Consider the following 12,112-nt stretch of genomic DNA (forward strand, 5'->3'; position numbering starts at 1 on the left):
AGGTCCATGTATATAGTTATCTCTTATGCTGTCTAAAGAAGGTATTTGAAATGAACAAATCACTGGTTTTGCAGAATTCTATCATGCGTTCTCCAGCTTCATTTCTATCACCAAGGCCATATTTTCCAACTACTGATCCTTCCTCTTTGCTTCTAACCTTTGCATTCCAATCACCAGTAATGATCATCTTGATTGCATGTTTGATCAATTTCCATTTGAAGAAGTTGGTAGAAATCTTCTATTTCATCCTCACTGACTTTAGTGGTTGGTGCATAAATTTGAATAATAGTGGTATTAACTGGGCTTCCCTGTAGGCGCATGGATATTATCCTATCACAGAATGCCATTGTACCTCATGACTGACTTAGATATGTTCTTTTTGACAATTAATGCAACACCATTCCTCTTCAAATTGTCATTTCCGGCATAGTAAACCATGTGGTTTTCAGATTCAAAATGGCCAATACCAGTCCATTTCAGCTCACTAATGCCTAAGATATCAATGTTTATGAAGAAAGAGTGACGAGTTACTTCTGAATATTTAGTCACTGAAAATGTTATGAATAGCAGCAGTCTGTGTGGCACTGCTAATACAGAAGTGTATCTTCTTGCCAGACCGTGGACATATGGAATACTCTCAAAACTAGATATTAGATATAAAAAGAGCTGAATTATGAGTAAAGACACATTATAAAAGTATCTCAGACCAACTTCCCTTGAATGTCTCCTGAGTGAAAAACACTGTGTTAAATGCTGGGGGTGGGGGTGCACAAAGCATAAAGTACAAGGCCCCTGCCCTCATGGTTTAGAGGTACACAACATAAACCTACAGTATGTCCAATGATAAAACAATATGTTAAAGTACAAGCAGGCAGCAGTAGTACCCAATGCATGAATGTTAAATGAGTGGTAAGGATAAACTGTGCTCTGGAAACCCTCAGGAGCAGTAACAGGTCATTTCCATTGTTTGTAGACAAGGAGAGGGGTGGGATAGAAGCTGATGAGTGGGCTTTGATTAAGCAAGAGAGGAGGAGGTGGTACATTCTTGGTTGGTTGAGTAGCTGCTAGAAACCAAGAATGGAAACAAGTTAGGTGCATGTTCTACTCACTGTTAAAAACAGAGCTGATTGATGTGGAGAGTTCAGGCCATTTGGAAGAGAGGACTGGCAGGATCCTAGACATCTGGCCAAGAGTCTGGACGCTAATCTGTGCCAGACACAGTACTGGGGACCAGGGGCCTACCTGGTATAATCAGGACTACAATGCCATAAAAGCAAAACAAAGAGAAACCAAATTATTTGTCATCAAGTCAATTTCAACTCATGGTGTCCCCATGTGTACGAAATTGAATGGTTCCATGGGGTTTTCAAAACTGTGAGCTTTCAAAAGCATCTATCTCTCAGTTCATAGTTGAGCACATAACCATTTGTGCCATCCAGGGATTCTATGATGCCTTACTGACTAATAATCTCCGAAATGAGAAAATAATTTGCTAGCAGTGATGATTAATCCCGGGAAGAGCAGGTAAGTTTCATGGGTTGGCAAAGAGGAAAGTTCTATCAGGTTCTTACTGTAATTGTACAAGGGAATCCTTCACTTAGCTTTTCATGCATGACCTCCCTGAGGTTGGAATTGGAAGGGACTGTGGTGGTTAGTAACAGGCATGAAAATGATAACCTCTACTTTTGAGACCTGGTGTGGAACTGTGCGATATGCACTGGACTGCTAACTGTAAAGTTGGTGGTTCAAACCTACCAGCCACGCCTTGAAAACCCAATCTGGATGTAGCCCATACAGACCCCAAAGCAACTGGTGTATCAGGGTATTTCTGTCCCAGTGGGGAGCCAAGAGTGAGAGGCCCCTCTATTCCAGGGCTGACCAAAGCCAGATCTGCATGTCTGGGGTTGGTGCTGCTATCTCCTCACCCACTTTGATGTGAGCTTCCAGGAAGCAGAAGCTTCCCTGGGAGTGTACATGGTTGGGGGTGGGCCACACCTCTAGCCACCATGGTAATGTGGAGTACAAGAAGGAAGGGGAAATAAATCTGTCCATTTTGGTCCACCAATAAGCGGTATGTTTCTATGCCACCTACTACCCTCTTGCCTTCAAAGATGCCCATGAAAGTTAAAGATGATCACACCACAGTTGGCCTGGCTGCTGGTTCTTTTATGTTTTTTCTTTTTTTTGTCTCTCATGCTTCTGTTCAGCTGCTTCTCCTAGTGAGGGCAAGCCCAGGGCTGGCCAGGGCTGACTCTGGAGCAGGGTCAGCGCAGACAATTTCTCCTCCCTTAATGGGACCCACAACCTTGGTGCTCTCTTCCATGGGCCTCTGTCCTCTGGGAGAGTGGGGATATATGCAAGTGAGGATAAACTTACCTCTGGTCATCAGGGGAGTGTGGGAACAAGAAAAAAATCTTATGTTTCTGCAATGCCAATAAACTTTCTTGTCTCTGAAACCACTCACAAAATTTCAAGATGTCTGCGCCTGTCTGGTTAACTGGTTCACATCACCAATCTCTCCTTATTTTGCCATGTCTGCATAGCTCTCTCTCCTAGTAAGCATTCAGTCCACCTCTCTATCCCTTCATCTGAAGCTCAGGGTTCCAGGACCATCATCTACATCTGTTTTATTTGTATTTTTGTTGTTAAGGGTCTCTATAGCCTTTCTGCCTAGCCCACCATCTTGCCACCTCCCCCAAAGTCTATCACATCTCCTCAAAGAAACGCACTTGCAACTCTAAAGATTAGATAGGAACCTTCAGGGGCAGTGAATGTATGTTAATGGGGAGGAACAATTCAGAAAATGGAGGTGAAAATAGTTTCACAGCTTGAAGGTTATCAGTGTTTCTGATTTGTACATATAGAAACTGCTGAATTGGTGCATGTTATACTGTGATTATTCTCAATAACAGCAAAAAATAAAATTGTACATACAGTTCCCACACATTTTTTTTTACAGGATTCTAAGGAGCCGCTGAAACCTATTCATGGACCACGAGTCCCTATTCATGGACCATGAATCCCTAGCTAAGATCCATAACCACGGTCTCCCCCACCACTTACCCAGACACACATCCCAGTGTAGAAGGGAGGTGCTCCACAGGAAACCCTCCTTTCCACAGCAGAAGACCTGGGCTGTCAGTCAGGGAGGCTTTCTGAGAAACATAAAGAAGGTGAGGAGCCAGCGTTTAAGGGCTATGCTCTATTGGCCCAGGATCTGTTTGCTTATATCTGAGAGAACAAGCTCTGGCTGCAAGCCTGGGCTTACCAGGGACCCACGGAAGAAGGGGCAGTGGCCCAGGCGATCCTGGTGAACTGCAGCGGGCAATGACTTGTGTGAGCCCTGCTTGCACGGTGGCAACATTTCTTCTTCTTTGGAGGCTGGGACCATTATGTGATTACACCCACGCCCTGCCGTGGCGCAGCAAAGACTATGCACTAAACACACCCAAGAAACCCAGGAGCAATGCTTCTCATCTTCATATTAGATTTCCAGCCGAGACAAGTTCTATTTTGGATCACAGAATAGTCTGGAGAGAAAGTAGTTGAAGTCTTGGGTGTTTGGAATAAAAATTTAACTTTAATCTTCAGAAAAAGACATAGTTTAGTTGATGATTTTATTCAGTGAAATGGCAAATATGCATTTATCTACCATCATGCATTCAATTCTGATACTGGTTAAGTTTTTAGGGTCATGGACCCCTTTGAGGAGCAGATAAAAGATTTGAACTCTTACTCAGAAAAGTGCACATGTAGACATCACACAGAATCTCATCACCCTGAAACCTGTCTGCAGACCCTAGATTAAGAACAGCAGGTTCAATAAGGCTGGGCCAGATCCTTTTCTGGGCTTCAGAAATGCAAAGATGGGAAACACAGTCCCTGGGCTCCAAAGGCTCACAGTCTGGTGGGGTTTATAGATGAGAAGAAGTTGGAGGAGAAAGCCAGGCTGCTGAGTAACGGTTTAACTGGATGTTGTTGTTGTTGTTGTGTGCCATCGAATCAGTTCTGACTCACAGCAACCCTGTCTATGGTTTCTGAGAGCTGCTGATGTGTTTGAACTGCTGACCTTGTGGTTCACAGGGTTAACAGTCTAGCACTTATCTTACAGCACCATACCAGTTTAACTAGATTTGACATTAATAATCATGGGGCTCAATAATATCATAGAAACAGTGAACCAAATTGCCAGTTGTTTCCTGACTAGCTATACCCTAAAAAAACAGTTGTGATCAAGTCAGTTCTAACTCATGGAGACTCCAGGTATGTTAGAATAGAATTGTCACCATAGCCTAAACAAAAAGGTACGGTTTCTTGACAGACTTTCCATTTAGACCTATACACATCTGAAGAGATGGTGTTTCCATCTCTTTAATACTTCCTTGAGGAGGCCTGGTGTAGTGCTGTAGGATAAGCATTGGACTGGTAACTGAAAGATCAGTGGCTCAAACTCACTAGCTGCTTCTTGGAAACCATATACAGTGTTGCTATGAGTCAGGACTGACTCAACGGCACTCAACAACAAAAACAACCCTCCTTGAAGAATGATGTTTTTGATTTATACCACATCGAGATGGCGGTTTTTAAATAAATCATGGGATTCAAACCATGTTCCTTTCAATTATTCTTTGAGTTCAGGTACAAAAAGCAATCTGATGGGACTAGATCAGGGCTTTAATGTGGACAGAATGAGGTTTCCCAGTGAAATTCTGATAGGACAGCCCTTGCTACCCTTTAAGAATGAACAGATGCATTGCCGTGAGGGGAAAAAAATTCCTCAGTGAAACTTTCCTGGTATTTTTCTCACTAATACAGTTTTCAATTTTCTTATGATTTCTTCATAATAATCCCTTGTGATCATCCTTCGAGAAAAATCTATCAAAATTATTCCTTTGGAATTGAAAAAAAAAAAAGTCTCCATAACCTTCTGAGCTGACCTCTCTACCTTGAATTTAACTGGCCCAGCAGATCCTCTTGGAAGTCACTGTTTTGATTGAACCTTGCTCTCTGGATCATTTGGGTAAACCCAAGACTCATCCCTAGTTTTGATTCATTCCATAAAACCATCTTCATTAGCTTTGATCTTGCTTAAAAGACTGGTGGCGAGATCAACTCTTTAAACTGGCTGATCTTTGTACAACACTTTTAGCACCAGCAAGCCGAAAGCTTGCTGAGACCAACATATTGGCTTAAATCTGAAAACATCAAACCATGTGAGATCCCAACTTTGGTAGCAATTGCCTCAGTGATAATCTATGCTCTTCTATGTCTAATTTCTGGACGTTAGCCAGTTTCTTCATTTGTCAAGGTTGACGAACTTCCCTCTTGACTCATCTTTGAGGTCTTTCTGACTTTCCTTACAATACTTGATCCATCTAAAAACTGTTGTTTTATGTGGGGCCACATTCCTGTAAATATTTTGTGAAGTTTAAATGATTTGGGAAGATGTTCATTTGAATTTTGTTAAATTTTTTATATTAACCCTGACATCAAAATTGTTTTTCTTCCATGGCACAAAAAGCATCTTTTTTTTTTAAAGACACTGCTGAGACTAAGAGTTCTGGAGTGGCACTATGGGTTAATGCACTGGACTGAAGGTCATTTGAACCAGAAGGTCAACTCACCAGCCACTCCTCGGAAACCCTATATGGGGTTGCTATGAGTTACAACTGACTCTATGGCACTAAACAACAATAAAACAATAACTGAGACTGAGATAAGTCTATTACTGAGAGAACTTGTCTGCAGTCATCCACTCATTACAGAGACATGTTTAAATACATTTTATTTAGAATAAACCTGGTCATGTATGAACTGGTTTGTTTAATGCTTTTTTGACTTACCCTTGTATGTCTAATCTTGGGGGGTAGGGGGAGTTTTCTTAAGAGGAAATATTTCTTGCTCCAATGATGTACATAGTGAGACATTGCCTTCACCCCAGGCATAAGAATTAAAAATAAATATCTTTGCAAAGTTAAGAAATGCCATGGATACTTTCAGCCACAGGGAGGAAACCTTTAAGGGTCAAAAGATACAGTTATTAGTTTGGTCGAAAACGAATTATAGAAAATTAGAAATGGTCCCATTCACCACATGACTCAAATTGCCTCCCTGTTAGAACTTCCACAACTTTGAGTATTATCTTGTAATCTATTTATTTTGCCATTGAAAATGTATTTAAATTTTTTCTAACAGTTGACAAATTTCCAGGCAGTGATCTAGTAGATACCTCCAAGGATTTCTACTGTCTCCTCTGCCTGGGCTTAGAGGCCTATGAAAACTTCATCAAAGATGTGGTGAAACCCATGCGAAGTTGTTCACTACATATTAGTAGCTATACACAAGCAAGCTTGTGCTTACCTTTCTCGTTGGGTAGTCCGTTGTAGTGCAGTGAGTTATCTTGTGTCTCTTCTAGTCATAGCTTTTATAAACTCCCACAAAACAACTTTTTGCTGATTGTTCTAGGTAAGAAAAGGTGGGGGAAGATGCTGATGGATTATATGATACAGTTCTGAGTGAGTGTTAGCAAGGCTAGTTGTGATTGGTCAGTTTTGCCATCCTGCTGGGTAGGACTCCTGGTGTGCACTATAGGATCAGCACTGTACTGTGAACAACAGCAGTTCAAACCCACCAGCTGCTCCTCAGAAACCCTATACAGTGTCTGTATGAATGGGAACTGACTCGACAGCACTTATCAATAACAAGCTGGGTTAAAATGAGCCTTCTCAGAAGAACCAGGAGTGGGAGCATGTCCTTTAGACCCTAAGCTCCCTGTGCATTGAACCTCCATGACCCAGGAACAGAGAGCTGTAATACTGGAGGAATAACAGAGAAGCGGCAGAGGATCAGCAGCAGCATAACATAGAGCCAAGAGCCAGAGCACCACATGGAGTGGTGGGCTTCCCAGGCCATGGAGCAAGTAAAGCTGAGTGGCTTTGGGAAGGAGGTTCACTTGTGGTGAATCAAATCTAGCTCCCCAATTAAATACCTGGAGTAGGTGCTAGATTTGGTGACCTATAGAGCTCAAGCTGAGTGCCATCAGGCTGAGGCTTTTATCAGCAGTTCTAAAAAATCTTTGTGCATTGCTGGAGCAGGGCAGAAGCCAAGGCACCTATGGCTGAGAGGCCAAGGACCAGAGAAAGGTGTGCCTGCAGGTAGGGCAGGAATGAGGTTGTCCAGAATGAAAGAACTGTGTATTTCTAATCTTGAATTGTAGCCTGTTAACTTCCCTAATAAACCCCACAACTGTGAATATGGTGTTTGGATTCTATGTGACTATTGCAAAGAATTATCAAATCCAACTGAGTGTGGAATCCTGTGGGAGGGATGGTTGGTACCATTCTTACACCTCCCCAGCTTTTGAGAGCGGTGTTTATTAGAAAACTTGAATAACAATTGCTACAACAAATAGAGATTTATTTTTCTCACAAAACATGAAGGTCGGAGTCCTGGTATGGCGCACGAGTTAATGTGCTAGACTGCATGGTCGGTGGTTCAAGGTCAACAGCCACTCCTCAGAAACCCTATACAGGGTCGCTATGAGTCAGAACTGACTCGATGGCACTTAACAACAACAAGATCAGAAGTAGTGGTTGCTACTTTGTTTCATCAGGCAAAAGGATAGCTCTGTGATTTTTCTTGGCCTTTCCTCATGGTCACAAAATGGCTGCCTTGTTTCAGACATTGTGTTTATAATCAAGGCTGGACAATAGGACAAACAATGGTGGCCTCATTAATTTCTTTATCTGTAACGAAAAAGATTATCAAAAGCTTACTTCTCCAACTTACAATCCTCCCCTTATGGCTTCTGAGACCATATCTGGAACATGTGGTTCGCCACCAACCCTGCCCAGGAAGGCTGGAAAAGTAATAACAGGATTATCATGTTTGGCTTACGTAGTGCTACCCCAAACACAATGAAGGTCTGTAGTCAGGGGTGCATGAAGGAATAGATAATGTGTGGGGTTGTTGTTAAGTGCCACCGAGTCAGTTCTGACTCATAGCTATCCTGTATGGGGCTTCTGAGGAGCACTGGTGAGTTTGAACCGCTGACCTTGCCATTCAAACAGAGCTTGTGGTCCATCACTTATCCTACAGTGCCACACCAGGACTCCAAGGATAATGGGTAGAATCTAGTATCTGTCATGGTGGCACTGTGGGTTAATGCACTGGATTGCAGTTAATGTGTTGGGTTGGAACCAACTCAATAGCATTTAACAACAACATTCTGACTCATCAGATAACATGTTTCTCTCCTATTAAACTGTCAACTATTTGGTGTCACACAGATTATGTCTAATTCATCTTTGTACCTCTAATTCTGAACACAGCTTTATGGCACTACTTTGTTAAACCTAACACATGAGTAAATGAATGTCTGTCTGGTCTTATTGCCTTTTATATCTAAATTAGTTCTTTTAAAGCACATTCCATTTTATTCTTTTCCTTTTATGTAGCTCTTACAAGATTGAAGTCAATTCCTTTTTAATTTTCCATTGGATTTCTTTGGGAAATAGAACTTAAGGTGCTAGGGCAGTAGTACATACTGACAAAATATATGATAAAGATGAGGTCTGAAATTGGATGACAATAAAGGAAAATGTAACCGTGGTAAACTTGTTATCCCTAGGGTCATTCTAAGAGGAAATAAACTGAGTGCTAAAATAAGTCTTCTAATTTTTACTAACATTGAAACTAGATGTGGATGTATCTTTGTAGATGTAGCTTTGTTCAATAATATGGTCAAGAGCTCCAGAAATCCAATAATTGTCCAGTGTTGGGAGTGGATTGTACTCTTAGACATTTACTGGTAACAATCGAACTGCCAAGGCTGTGTGAATCACTTTGGCTCTTCCTGGAACTGATTGGTTGAGATGCCTGCTCAGAGAAGATGCCATTCCTTTCCAGGTCCATGGATGGGGCCTTTCAGTAGTGTACAGCTCTAATTATTGCAAAGAGCCTGGGCAGTTACAGATGCAGCCTCAGGAATTCCAAATTCAGCTCCAGTGCCATCTTCTCTAAGAAGTTATCAATGACCAGCTTTATTCTTACCAACAATCCTCCCAACTCTACCTCTACCTCACCCCAGCACTTACAGATAATTCTCCAAATAGGGTTCGAACACACTGTGTATTATGAGAGTCATGTGGGTTTGTGTATGTCTAGCATGTGGCTTCTAAATGATGCCAGGCAGATTGTCATGGGCACAGGTTTTTTTGTTTTTAAGAATGGTATGATCTGACCCTCATCTAAATTAATGTACCATTCTGTCACCAGCTCAAGCCTAGGTGGTCTTCTTGTGGGCCACCACTTGCTTCAGGTCCCTTGCCTGAGCTCTTTTTTCTGCCCAGAAGAGCGTTCCTCACTCTTACTCTGCTAACTTCAACTCATTTCTCAGACCAACATCATTAGAGAGGCCTCTCAGATTTCTTAATCTAATTGGTGGTGGTGGTGGTTATGTGCCATGGAGTCAGTTCTGATGCATAGCAACCCTGTATAGAGTTTCCAAGGCTGTAAAACTTTATTTTTATTTTTTTAAAAGCTTTTATTGTGCACTGAGTGATACTTTACATGGGAGGACATCAGTTTTCCACTCACACTATTGTATTTTGTATCATTGCAATGATTACAATACTCTCCATGCATCACCATTCAACAGTATTTGCTGCTACTCCCTCTGTTTTTAGTTTTTGTTTTTGCTGTACACAAAAATACTCAGAAATGTATAATCATTTAAACAACAAAAGCACACATTTTGCAAGCTTGCCTACTGGCCACCAGCACACAACCTTTCTCTATGAGTCTAGAGTCCTCAGCTGCTCTATCCTCTATGTCATCATCTTTGCCTCCATCTCTGATCTCGCTGCTTCTCTGGATAGGGTCTCATGATCCACTGATGCTCTTCTCCCTTGATAGTCCTAGGGTCCTCTGTTCCTAAAATGTATGATTAACTACTCCCTCCTTTACGTTGCAAAACTTCTACTTTTATAGTTGTGACAATCGCAATTAGTCATGATAACAATTACTCACTGTTGAATCATAAGAATCTTACCCCATCTCCTTTCACCAGACCTGTCTAGACAAGATGAAAACTATTCAGCAGGGATTCTACCTTCTACCACACTCTGAAACTAAACTCTCTCTTGAAAGCTTGTAAGCCAGCTACTTTGTGCCTTTATAGTCCCCCATGTTAGATAGCCAATGTCTAAATAGCATAGTGGTTACTAATCGGGCTGCTAACCTCAGGGTCAGCAGTTCGAATTACTAGTTGTTCCGCAGGAGATAGTTGAAGCTTTCTGCTCCCATAGAGATTTACAGCCTCAGAAACCCTGCATAGGGTCGCTATGAGTTGAGACTGGCCACGGCACATAACAACAACAACAAAGTGTCTAACTTGCCCATCCCTATCAACCCTGTGCACAGAGGGGATATGTTTGATCCTTGATGTGATGACTCCTTCCCTCGGTTCATTTGTTGAGCTACTACATCCATAAATGTAGGTCAAGTTCATCAAATAGTAGCAATTTACACTTGTTTCCTTTATCAAATTCCTTTATCTTCGACTAGTCAAGTTCTGATCATCAAGCCACGGAAGCTAGGTTAAATGGGTGTGGCGCTGTGGGCTAATGTGTCAGATTGCAAAGTCGTCAGACTGCAAAGTCGTTAGACTGCAAAGTCATTTGAACTGCAAGGTCGGTGGTTCAAGCTCACCAGCTGCTCCTTGGAAACCCTATACAGGGTCGCTATGGGTCGGAATCGACTCGACGGCACTTAACAACAACAACATCTGCAAGTTTGGGTATTCTTATGCATCTCCCCTCACTTCATATCAGCTGGACGCTTCACTCTCAGCTCTAGCCTTCTGTGGCTATGTCCTTATCCATGGGCTTAGGAATCCTCAGGTCTCATCACACTTCAGACCAACAAACCATTCCTCTTCTCTCTCTCATCTCCAGGTCCACAGGAGTCTATGGAACATTGTCAAATTCAGCCTATATCTTCGTTGCTGCCATTCACCATCTTCCACTCACCAGTAGCCCAACATGGTCACCAAAAAGCTTACATGCCTGCTCATGTGTTCCCTTTGAGTTTCAGTCTTGGAGAGGGGAGGGAGTTATCCTGAAGGGACTTGATTACTTGCCTTCATGGCTCCCCAGCAAACAACTTGCTTGTTCTTGTAGTAGCCAATCAGACCACTGTTTCTGTTTTGGATTTTTCCTGCTGGTCTATCTTTCAAGAAGTATCTTCTGTTCTTCTAGCCATTCCAGGCTAGTCTGCATGTCCTTTCAAGTGGGAATGTCCCACCTCAGAAGGTTCTGGATGGGGCTCAGGATTCCACCTAAGATCCTATACACTACAAAGATTCTTCAAGAAGCCTATTTCACTCGGCAAGTTCTAAGAACCTCTTTTAGGTATTCCAATAAGTTATTGGCTGAAGACAGGCTTACAAGTTTTCTGTAATCATTTTTCCTGATATTTCTCTCTATCCCACTCAAGTGTCTATTTTACAATAGTAGGCAAGGGAAACCAACATTCATATGACAGTCAAGCATCTTAACATTATTTCTCCTCTTTTACCCATTCAGACTATGTCTAGATCCCTGTATCACAGAGCCCCGTTCTTCCAAGGTTGATCATACATCACTATTTACCTCTGTCCCATTTAGCCCATGCAAACCTACCTAAGTGTTCCCCTATCTCTCTTACTCTTCCACCCCTTTCCCCCTTATTGTGTATTGCCCTCCCCAATACCTGAACTATGACGTGTGTATCCCCTAACTTGTGCTCTACCATCCCCTTCCACCCACCCTTGGTAGCCAACAAAGAGTTTTTGTTTGTTTGTTTTTTTCTTTTAGTATGGGTCTCTGTTCTTAAGTTTCATATTTTAATATGTCCCATATTTTTCTTGGATTTTCATTTTCTTGGTATGTTGTGAAGTATTATTTTCCTTGAGGTTAGTTACCCTATATTTGATTAATCTTTTCTTCCATTTAAAACAATCTACTTTACCTTGCTGGCTGAAAGCAGAGAATATCAGAAGGATGTTTACCTGTGCTTTATTGACTACGCAAAGGCTTTCGATTGTGTGGATCATGACAAGCTATGGACAACA

Source organism: Chrysochloris asiatica, unplaced genomic scaffold, assembly GCF_000296735.1.
Source record: "Chrysochloris asiatica unplaced genomic scaffold, ChrAsi1.0 scaffold00083, whole genome shotgun sequence".
NCBI lineage: Eukaryota > Metazoa > Chordata > Mammalia > Afrosoricida > Chrysochloridae > Chrysochloris > Chrysochloris asiatica.